This window comes from Arvicola amphibius, chromosome 8 (genome assembly GCF_903992535.2).
Source record: "Arvicola amphibius chromosome 8, mArvAmp1.2, whole genome shotgun sequence".
Taxonomy (NCBI): domain Eukaryota; kingdom Metazoa; phylum Chordata; class Mammalia; order Rodentia; family Cricetidae; genus Arvicola; species Arvicola amphibius.
The window spans coordinates 119,702,784-119,715,077 of record NC_052054.1 but is presented as its reverse complement, the minus strand read 5'-3'; the positions used below and the strand labels follow the sequence as shown (position 1 = coordinate 119,715,077).

The 12,294-nt window shown below is 40.8% G+C and overlaps 1 long non-coding RNA gene across 1 annotated transcript in view; it reads left to right on the top strand.

The window, feature by feature from the left end:
- The first annotated feature begins 2,494 nt into the window (after positions 1–2,494).
- The window catches only part of LOC119820965, a 35,282-nt gene continuing 25,482 nt past the window's right edge, over positions 2,495–12,294 (top strand). The window contains exons 1-2 of the long non-coding RNA XR_005286564.1: positions 2,495–2,548; positions 3,518–3,617. This is a non-coding gene — a long non-coding RNA (uncharacterized LOC119820965). The remainder of the gene's footprint in view (positions 2,549–3,517; positions 3,618–12,294) is intronic.

Sequence of the window (12,294 nt, the reverse complement as noted above, 5' to 3'; positions counted from 1 at the left end):
GCATTTTTCTGCAGTCTCAAATTTCTTCAAGTAATCATTTATTACAAGTGAAATTTTGTACTTCAGAGCTGTACATATTTTATTATCCTTTAAATGATTTGTTTTTCGTTATTTTAAGGTGTTTTTAGTGTGTGTGTGTGTGTGTGTGTGTGTGTGTGTGTGTGTGCGTGTGTGTGTACATGCACCTAAGAGTGCAGGTGTCCTTGAAGTCGTAGGCATCAAATCTTCCTGGAGCTGAAGTTGCAGACAGTAGTGAGCCATCTGATATGGAGGCCAGGAACCAAACTCACGTCCTGAATGAACAGTGAGCACTTAGTCTCTGCACCATTTCTCCAGGCCTGGCCCTACACATTTTATTTTGTGACAGGGTTTCACAGTGTAGCACTGGCTTGCCTAGAACTTACTATATACACCAGTCTGGCTTGAACTCACAGATATCCACATGTTTATGTCTCTCAAGTTCTGAGACTAAAGGCCTGTACCACCATACCTGGCTCCTCTACATTTTTTTAAAGCACTCCACTGGGCGGTGGTGGTGCACTCCTTTAATCCCAGCACTGAGGAGGCAGAGGCAGGCAGATTTCTGTGAGTATGGGGCCAACCTGGTCTACAAGAGCTAGTTCCAGGACAGGCCCAAAAGCTACAGAGAAACCCTATCTCAGAAAATAAAAGAGCACTCCATTTTGTAACATGAATTTGGGTAAGAGAAGCTATTATAAGATTGTATAACTAACATCATATAAAGAAGTCCATGCTATGTGCACAGTTCTTTAAATCAGCCAATGAATTACAGTACTTAAACAAAAGTAATAAGTGCATCGATCACCCCACAAATTCATCGTGTTTACTAATCTAAAATGCAGCACAATTCCCGATTTTAGCTGAGAAAGATGAAGAAGTGGAAATGTCTGAGACTCAAATTCCTAAACCTCCTTCCTTGTCAGCACCGATTCTGTGCAGCGTCTCTGTTTTCTAGCCAGCCTTATGTTTGACCCGTCCCCATCAGCTCTCTTACTTGAAGAAAGAACAGAATGAAGGAAACATTGGATGCTGGATATAGTGGTGCACACCTTTAATCCTAGGACTCAAGAAGCAAAAGCAGGCTGATCTCAGTGAGTTCCAGGCCATCCAGGGCTACCTAATAGGACCCTGTTAATATATATATATGTGTGTGTGTGTGTGTGTGTGTGTGTGTGTGTGTGTGTGTGTTGGAGAAATATAATGGCTACTTCCTTCAACCCCTCCTTTCAATGTCTAAAGGCCAGCATTTGTTCTTTTAGGGTATCATCATCGATCCCTCCATTCCTCCATCCCTCCCTCCATCCATTCATCCATTCATCCATCTACACATCCATCCATCCTTTGGATCTAGCTGCTTACTACAAAGAAGCATTGAGACTCTGTAGGGACAGCATCATGAATGAACGTCTTTCTCCACAGGCAGAGGAGAGAGCTGTCCCATAGGCAAAAATTCTCATTTGCTCTATAACAACCACCTCAAAATTGGATCTGCTTGGGTTCCAAATGAGAGTTATGCCAGTTTATAGCATTTGAGCCTAGATCTACATGGCCCTCAGGTTATTTTGGTCTTCCCACTGCCCACCCTCATCATATTTGTTTTAAACCTATTTTTTTTTGTTTCAACTTGAGAACTTTTCCTGAGCGTAGCATAGTAGTTCAAAACGCCAAGTGAAGTTCTGCTACAAGGCAACTACCGCTTAAAACAATATACCTTATAAGCAGAAAGGCTCTGTCCTGTTATCAATGCATGTGGAGATGAGGTCCTCAGTGAAGACGAGTTCTAGGAGCCATTGATTTTGCCATTGATTGCGTGTCAAGATAGAGGGATATTAGCCCAGGGAAGCTTCAGTTTCGGTGTTGCCTTTATGGAAAAGCTGGTCTTCTCTTCATTGGGCTATCGCAGGCATGTTCTGTACATCGGTAGAGTCTGCCTTGAAGTTAGTTCACGGTTATATTTTCATTTTTAAGTTGTTATCCACTTCTATGACAGAAGTCATAAGAAGACACTGGACTAGCAACTCATTTTACTCCATAATTGCCTGGTTAAAATAAGAAGAGTCACATTGCTGACCTTCTCAGTTTATCAGATTGAGAAACATGAATTGTTCTTGCATAACTTGCCTGGGATCCTTAACATATCACAATTGATCTCGTTCCATTGCCTGAGTACAAAATGTCACTAGAAACACGTGGAATGTTTAGGAACCTTGCCAAACATGCAAAATATTTAATTTTTTGAGAGTAAAAGTAAGGGGAAATACCTTGTTAATTTCTAACTAGGATTTGAAACTCATGGTTGAATGCTAAACTTAGTCTTGCTTAAGTGAAGGGTTTGGCTGACAATGGGGGCAGACTGAGAAGCCATTGATAATGGCACTGGAACTTGTTTCTACTGCATGTACTGGCTTTTTGGGATCCTAGTCTGTTTGGATGCACACCTTCCTAAGCCTGGATGGAGGGGGGAGAGCCTTGGACTTCTCACAGGGCAAGGTACCCTGCCCTCTCTTAAGACTGGAGGGGGAGGAAGGTGAGTGGAGGAGCAGGAGGGGAATGGGAGGAGGGGAGGAAGTGGAAATTTTTGAATGGAAAAATAAATTTTAAGAAAAGGAAAAAAAAAGAGTTTGCCATCTGCCCAGCCAGTTTCAGTCACTAGTATCTCTCATTTACCTTCAAATCCTTACACGATCAGTTGTGTCTCCAGAGCCAGACCAATTGGGGTAGGGACATTTCTTATATGTGTTTGGGTTATTGCATAATTTCATATTATACTAAGGCAGAGAACATTAGCTTCTCTAAATTGTCTAGCAAAGTAAATCAAATTTCCCAAGTATTTTGATCATTTTTCCCCTGTCTCTGGGATTAGCTCATGTAAAGGTCTTTCTTGTATTCATACAGTAAGTTACAGATTTTAATAAAGAGTCACTTTCAATTCAGTCTCTGGCCAGCAGGCTCATAGCCCTTATTTAGCAATGACACTTAAAAGCAAGCAGACATAATTATGCTTTTGCTAAGATATAATTGCAATTGTACACTAGAAAGAAAATGAAGATGTTTTTCTCTTTAGTAAGCATTTCTGATGGTCATAATTTTGGTCATGAAGTAAGAAAAATAAAGGGTTCCTATTTTACAAAACTACTCTTATAAGTTCATTTTAAAAGAGGAAGTGTGCTTGGCACTAGAATGAACCACATAGTATTTGAGGCAGAATTAGTGCCTGCTCTCTGCATAGTGCTTCTCCCAGAGGTTCATGCGAGGAAGGAGGCCAGCCCTGCCAATCATTCATCTCTCATTGTTCATAACAATGGATGAATCGTGTATATAGACTGCTCAGGAAAATTATTACTGGTTCTTGCTGTAACTTAGAGGCTATTTTTTATATAACTAGTATCTGGAGGGGGGAGTGTGTGTGTGTGTCCATGAACACACCCACGTGCGTGTGGAGTGACAGACAACCCCATACAATGTTCCTCTGATTCTGTCACCTTGTTTTTTTAAGAGAGTGTTTCTCAATGGCCTGGAGCTTTGCAGTAGGGCTGGCTGGCCAGCCAGTGAGATCAAGAGACCTGCTGCTGTCATCCCAGGGCTGTGGATTACAGGTATGCACTGTCCCCTCTGCTTTTAAGTGTGAATTCTAGATATGATCCCAGGGCTTCAAGCTTGCAAGGCAGGCATCTAGATGAGCCATGTCCCCATAGCCCATGACTGGCATTTTCAGGAAATAGTTTGGTTTAGAAGAAAATTTTCATTATCTTTTAGAATATTATATATATTTTTAGTGTTTTCTGATCTCCTTGAAATGAGAAGGAAGGTCATTAGAAGGTATACAGTCCCCCCTTTTTCTTTCTTTTTCTTTTTTTTCACCTTTAGTTTTTATAAAGAAAGCATCCCTAGTTCTCAAAACAAGCAGGCTTACTTTGGCTTATGTTTTTATTTGTGCTTGTCTCCCCAGCCTTCTTTGCTCCCGTCTTTCCCTTTCCGGCCCTTTTGAGTCATATGTTGACATAACTCAGTGCGAAGCCTTGGGTTTGAAGAGATGTAGACACTGAGTCCAGGTACACAGAGATTCTTGTCTGATAACACCACAAACACTCTGCCCGCAGACTTCCTACATTTGAGACATAATAATAGTTCTTAACACTAATTGGCCAAGCACGTTGGTGGTGATTCTGTCTGCCTGCTGCTGCTCGTCTGAGGTGGGGAGGCTCTGTCTCCCCCTTTGACTCCGGGTTTAATTCTGTGCAGACACACTAATAAAGAGCTCCTTCTGAAGTGGAGAGTCTAGGTTTTCTTCTTTTCTAAGCTGTGGAGACAATTTTGAAAATGGAACCCTTTATTCTAAACTTTACTTTTGATAAAACATACCTCACAACTCATCTCTGAAAGAAAAACATCTCAAATTTTGCACTGTTGAAAGTTTGAGTCCAAGGTGCTGTGTCTTTTTTTTTTTAAATTTATTTTTATTTTTTTTGATCATTCGATAACTTTTTCCCTTTTCTTCTCTACTGTTTCACAACTTGGAGGTCGCATCTACCTTAAGTCATTGTTCCTATTTGATGTTTTCAACTGTATCTGGTTATTATAGTTGCTTCCTGAGAGAGAAACAAGAGAGAGCATAGAGGGAGAAAAGGAGGTACAAACTAACCAAGCAGAACTGAGAACCCCAGAGTGAAAGCTGGAAGAACGAGAGACTCTTGAAAGTAAACACCTTTCTTACTTCAGTATGTGCGGAATTCACAGGTCTGCGTAGATAAGTCAGATTCTTTTATAAAACAAAGTAAGCAAAATGCAAGATTTAATGAAGAAATTGTGCATATTGAAAACTGGACAAGGAGGGGCTAAAACAATGGCTCAGTGAGTGAGGTGCTCCCTGTCACGTGTGAGGTCTGGAGTTTGGAACCTCCAAGCACACTGTGTATGCAATCCAGTGCTTCTGTAGTGAGTGAAGAGATGGAGACAGAAAAATCCTTAGCCTCGTGGAGCAGCCTGGAGTACATAGCGGAAAGCAGGAGACTCTGTCTCAAGGCAGATGATAAGGACTGACACCTGAGGCTGTTTTTGATCTCTTCACACAGTGCACATGAATACACATACACATCACACACACACATCACACACATATACACATCACACACATACACATCACTCAATACACATCACACACATATTCACATCACACACACATACACATCACACACATATTCACATCACACACACATACACATCACACACATATACACATTACACCCATATATATTACACACACATACACATAACACAATACACATCACACAATATACATCACACACATATACACATCACACCCATATACATTACACACACATACACATAACACAATATACATCACACACATATACACATCACATACACATCACACACATGCACATACACACATATTCACATCACACACATACACATCACACACACATGCACATCACACACATACACATCACACACACATCACACGCATACACATCACACACACATCACACACACATATACACATCACACACATACATCACAAACATACAAATCACACACACATACATCACACATATACAAATCACACACATACACATCACACACATCACACACACATGCACATCACACACACATCACACACACACATCACGCACGTATGCATCACACACATCACACACATAAACACAATTATTTTTTAAAGATTAACAAAAGATTTGTGTATAAATAAATGTCTCGCATGAACACCCACACACATACACATGCACATGTGAGGACACAGAAAGGCAGGACTTGATAATCAGCATATAAAATGGAAAGAATAGATTTCAGAGATTATGGTCTATTTACTGAGCTATACTCTGTCCTTGACTGAGACCAGACATTGCTGTTCCTTGGCATTGGACCCGTCTCCCATCCTAAGAACTCTTTTACTGCTGAAGTCATGACTTTGTGACAAATGCAGACTTGCTTTGTCTTCTTTGAAATCTAGGCATCTTTCATGACAAAATATGCCCAACTTCGTTGGTGTATGCTGGGAGATGCTCCAAGATCGCTTAACCAACGAGTAGGTGGAGAAGTAGATGGTGCTTTTCTGAGTCAGCACTAGTCATAGAAAATGCTTTCCATTGAGAGAACTACCAAAATGTGGAGAATTCAGAGGAGACCGTGAACGATGATGCGAGAGTTGACAAAAACTGCAACAAAATGAAAGAGTTAAAGCGATTGGGAGTTTTTATCTAGGGAAAGAGAAGAAAGGGAACCTAAGACCTGTCATTCAGTGTGTGAAGGTATGTTTCATCCGTGATGGTTACCAGCTGCCCTCCTTGTTCGTCGAAGAGAAGCAGAGGCCGAGGTCTCCCACTGCATCAGTCAAATATGGGGGAAAAGATGCGCATTGGAGAAAATGCCTGTGCTAAAATATAAATTGTTGGCTCTGTAGAAATGTTTCTGCGGTTGTTTAAATGTTGGATTATTTGGGAGCCTCACATTTTTTCTGGGTGGTGGAACATAATACTGATGTCACAGGTAGCATCGTGGTTTATAAGCCTGTAAAAACAGAGGCATATTTTAAGAGAATGAGCATGAATAATGGCCCAAGATTCATAGGATCTAAAGTTTGCTTTCACAAAATAAATGAAATCAAAGTCAAAACTGATTTCTACAGGGAGTTTCCATGTTAAGACTAACATGATGTTCTGCTTCAACAACAACAACAACAAATGCTATCTGTGACACAGGGAAACCCAAAATCAAGTATGTGTGCATGTGTGTGTGTGTGCATGTCTAAACTACAAAATTATATAGACTAATAATCTCAGAATTACGTTAACAACAACAACAACAACAAAAATTCTAAGCCTTTTCTGCTCCCTTCCTTTCTTCTTCCTTTTTTTGTACAGATAATGATAATCATTGAAAAACAACATGATTGCTAGGCAATAGTGGTACACGCTGTTAATCCCAGCACACAGGAGGCAGAGGCAGGTGGATCTCTGAGTTCGAGGCCAGCCTGGTCTACAGAGGAAGTTCTAGGACAGCCAGAGCTGTCATACAGAGAAAATCTGTCTTGAAGAACAAAATCAAAACAAAGCAAAATAAAAAAATAAACAGCAACAATAAAAACAGAAAAGAAAAAAGAGAAAGAAAGAAAGAAAGAAAGAAAGGAAGGAAGGAAGGAAGGAAGAAAGAAAGAAAGAAAGAAAGAAAGAAAGAGAGAGAGAAAGAAAGATCAATCAAGCAAGTGGGCCAGAGAACCCATAAGGGTTAGAAGCTCAATGTACCCCCTTTCTTTCCTTTATTTAATTTTCTGTTCCAACTGGCTAAGCTGATTTTCCTAGTGGGGCCCTAAACAGATATGCTTCTACATAAAAATCTCAGTGTGGACTTATGTATGTGGACCCAACTCAGAAAGTCAACCAATCAATTCAATAATAGCAAAATTAAAATGTTTACAGTGACTTATCTTGTTGGCCATTTGGTTATCTCGGTGAAGAATTAAGACTCACTAACTCTTTGGAAAAATTCTATTTGTTTGGGTGTTCAAAACATAAAAACAGAGTCTCACTGTTTGCTTTAAATTTTTATTTATTTATTTTTATGTGTATGGTTGTTTTATCTGCTTGTGTGCATTCCTGGTGCGTGGTGTTGGAAATCAATCCTGGATCCTCTAGAAGAGCCCCACTATCTCTTTCTAACCCCGTTTAGAAGGCTTATCAGAATTTAGATGAATAGTGAGTTTTCTTAAAGTTGAATTAAATACGACACTTACCCCAAACAGTATTGCATGAATTTCATGGCATAGTGCTGTATTTGTACCCTGCTTCTTAAAAATTGCATAAAGTCATTGTGTGAATGCTATTCTGGTCTCATCCATCACTAAGAAGCCTTTTTTTGCCCTGAGCAAAGCCGCAAGGCTCACACACTTCTCTGTGAGTAGGCACAGAGAGCTTTTCTTTGCGAACCCAGACAGAAGACTCGCCATCTGCCGTGAAGATTTGGCATTAATATCCTCCAGTGGAAATACACCAGCACCAAAGGCTTCCTCAGCCAATCATACGAGAGAAGCTTTGAGTGTTTGCCTTTCAAATTTCATTATAGAAAAAGACAGGCTGGTGTTAGTTTAACATAACCAGGTATTTGCTTGAGGGTGTCTTTGGAAAGTTTTTAATTTAGGAGCATATAAATAGTTCAAACCTCATTGTGCACATTTGTAGTCATAAAAACAACAGAAACAAAAACAAACAAGAAATACCTAGGATGATATAACAAACTGTCAATTTTCAGAATCCAGCAATTATCATGTTCTGCATTTCTGGGCCATGTACTTCTTTCTTTCTTTTTTCCCTTTGCTTAGTTTGTGAGACAAGGGATCATTGTATAACCCTGGATAACCTGGAACTCAGGATGCAGAGCAGACTGGCCTGGAATTTGCTACATAGACAGGCCTGGCCTCGAACTCACAGAGATCAGCCTGTCTTTGCTTGGATTAACAAACTTTAGAGTTTAATTGCATTGAAACTTCCTTTGGGCACCAGCACCATTCTTGCAAATATCTAAAATCCTCGGGTCCTTCTCAGTCAGTTGACCCACACTTTCGTACTGACCGACACAGGACAAAATGCTGAGCAGACTCTTGTGCTTGGCCATAAACTTGCTGGCTTAAAATAACACAGGAAACATTCAATGTCTTCAAGTTCTGGAGGTTCTAAGACTGGATGGTTTCTCACCGAGTTCACAAGGACTTTGTTTCTTTGGGCAACTATCAGGAAAAGCTCTTCTCTTGCCTTGCCAGGCTTTTATGGTCTGCCTGTCCTCAGCAGGGGAGACTCTCTCCATTTTTCCAGTGGCCATTGCTGTCTTTCCCAGTTGCGTCATTTTAACCCTTTTCCTTCTGTCTCAGTTTTTCACATCTAAACGCCTTGTGACATCCTCAGTCTCAAGGTAAGTGGCTAGTAACCTTAATTACACCAACAACTATCACTTTCTTTCCCCATGTCACCATGGGCATTCAGATGAGGATTATCACTGGGCAGTGGTGGCACATGCCTTTAATCCCAGCACTTGGGAGGCACAGGCAGTTGGGTCTCTGTGAGTTGGGGCCAGCCTGGGGAACAAGTGACAGGACAGCCAGAGCTGTTACACTGTCTGAAACCCTGTCTCAAACTCCCAACCCCCCAAAACAAACAGAACAAACAAAAAGCTCAAAAACAAAAAAGAGGATGTCCATGTGGGCCAAGATCTGTCACATTAAATAGGTAATGCGAACTTAGAAGATGGGGAGAAAAAGCATAGAGACATTTTTGCCCAATCCTATATATTCGGTCTACATCTAATTCTGGGACCTGAATATTCTTTAATTCACTGTTTAATTTGAACAAACATAATGGAACTTATCACCTCACATGTTCAAACAGAACAGAACAATTTCTTCAAGAAAAATTCTCATGGTGATGGTGAACAGGTCAGTTTACAGACAGATGATGGATGCCCTCTGCTACCATAGAAATGTATTTATCTTAGACTATGTCCCACACTCTGTTTCCTAGGATACCTCTGAGCCATCAGATCCCCCAGAGCTGGAGTTACAGATGGTCATTAGCCAGTGTGTGGGTGCTGGAAACCAAACCTGGAGCCTCTGAAAAGTAAGGTTCTTTCTCTCCAGATTCTCAGGCTTCCATGCTATGTCCAAATCTCTCTCCTGACCCTTCTCTTTCCTAACATCTTGCCCAGTGGAGAGGCCTCGTAGATTCACCTTACAGTGGAGAGAGATTATGTGATTTCACCATTGCCACCAGACATAAAGTTGTAGCCAGACTACAGATGTGGAGCAGACTGTGTAATGATCACTTCAAAATACTGAGTAGAGCACTCATGGGAAAGTGACTGTGATAAATGTGTGTGTTTCCATTTACTATTTAAACACAACCACTAACTTATTTGTGTTTTACAATCTACCTCATGCATTGCTCTAAAAGCCATTTATTACATTATTTATTACATTTATTACATTTATTACATTATTTCTCTTGTGTTTGGGAAGATGACAGTTTTGTATTCTTTTCAGCCTCTGGATAAGTTGTTCTTTCTACCTTCTTCATCTGTTGTTCTGATGGAGTGGACCGGAAGGGTAAGGATGCACCCCTAATAAGATTTCAGTTCAGTGCTGTGAGCAGTTTCATTTTTTTTTTTCTGAGTTTTTCTTTGTTTTTCATGTGCAAAATGAGGCTGACATCACGACGTGAAAGATTACAAAGACAAAGCTGGGATCATGAATGGAAGGCACACAGTATGTCTTGTTCCCTTCCTTCCCTTTCTATGAAAGAAGAAGCCAGGCCACCAGAAAAACACTTAGGTCCACATACCAAGGTTCTAAAAAAAAAAAAAATGTTTTTTTTTTGTATTTATCCTGAATATCACTGAAAATTATTACATAGACACTCACAAAATTTGGAAAAGTCTGACTCAGGACTGGGCAGCATTCTAAAGGTCAGTTTAGTGAGCTGAGAATGTTTTATAAGCAAGCAAGCAAAGCAGGATTCGATGAGGTGTTTGAACGTCATGTAGAGGATGCCTGTCTTATGTAGGAAGGAGCCATGGATGCGAAACAACGAATCTCTGCTTTCCAACAAGTCACCCTAAAGAAAGCCACAGAAGCAGGTATTCAGCACACTGTCACTTCAGGCCTAAGGTGCCTCTCGTACTGGCGACTCTGCAGACATCCTCTGGACAGATGTACTGCAGAAGTCTAGGCTTTCAAAATCAGCACGAGAGATGGAGGAGTTCAGCCAAGCCAGAACAGTCAGTGCTGCGGGCAGAAGTGCACACGCTCTTCCTTCACGTTCTCTGTCACTCATGGGCTCTTCCACATGGGCCACAGGGCCCATCCTCTGCAGAGAAGAAGAACCGTAGATTGCTGAAGCCTTCTTGGAGAAAAGGAGCTACACAAGCAGAAACTATCCAAGAAAAATACCCTGACTAATCCAGGAGACAGGCAAGAAGCATTTTCTGAAAAGGCCAGACTTGGTGGGAAAATGCAGCGGCAATTAATAGTTGTTCCCAAGGGCCTGGAAAGACAGACATTGCGAATGAACAGGAATGGCAGCGTGAAGTTTCTTAGCACAGACTTGAGGCGGCAGGTTATTTGTGTTTGCGGTAAAACACTCAGAGTCATTGTTTATTGCCAGAAGATTTAATAAATAAGGAATTGCCCATTTTCTATCTCATTCACAGACAATATGCTTTTAAATAGGATACTAGATTGCATGCATGAAGTTAAGCAAAGATGGAGAAGAAAAATCTCTCACTAAAATAAATCTTGGGTTGTCAACTCACAGGAACTTCAGGAAACTTCCGTAGTAACAGAGATAAACATTTAAAGGGAGATATAGAGACCCAAACCTCTGTGGCCAGAAATTAACATTTTGTGTAGGACAGTTGCCCAGGTTAGATAGGCACCAAGAGGGAGAAACAGGAGGCTGATGGGATACAAAACAGTAATGAACATAGTTAGGAAGTCCTCAAGAAGAGTCAGGATGTTGAAACGGTGGTTCTGGAGGAGGGAAGGGGATTCTTCTATTTTTACACAGAGTGACAAGTGGGCGGACATGGCAATTTCAAAGACAAAGGTTTGGAAAGAATATAAGGAAGTTGCAGGAACAGAAGAAGGAAGTGATTAAAGCAATTCACAAGAGCCGCAGAAGAACCAGGCTGAAAAATATTGCTTTGTGATCAGGCAGTGGCAATCTGGCAGAGAGAGGAAGAAGACAGAAAGCTAACGTGCTGGGAGTCTTGTCCAAGGTCCATCTTGCATGTCTGATGAGACAGCAATCATTCCTTCAGACCAAAGAAGAAAGGGAGCCAGTGGCCCTTGATGGAGGTCTATGTGGGAAAAAAAATGGTTTCTGGTGCTAATGCTGGATTTTTGACAAAACTGAAGGCAGAGAGAGATATCAGTGAAGAATTCATCTTTTATTTAAAGCCTTTTACAGAAGAAAATGCTGGCAGTACTTTGGAGTTGCCAAAACGTTTCCTTCTTGTTATTTCTTTCTTTCTTTCTTTTTTTTTTTTTTTTTTTTTTTTTTTGGCTTTTTTTTTTTTTTTTTTGGCTTTTTTGAGACAAGGGTTCTCTGTAGCTTTGGTGCCTGTCCCGGAACTAGCGTTATTGTAGACCAGGCTAGCCCCAAACTCACAGAGATCCACCTGCCTCTGCCTCCCGAGTGCTGGGATTAAAGGTGTGTGCCACCACTGCCCGGCTCTTGTTATATCTTGATCCAG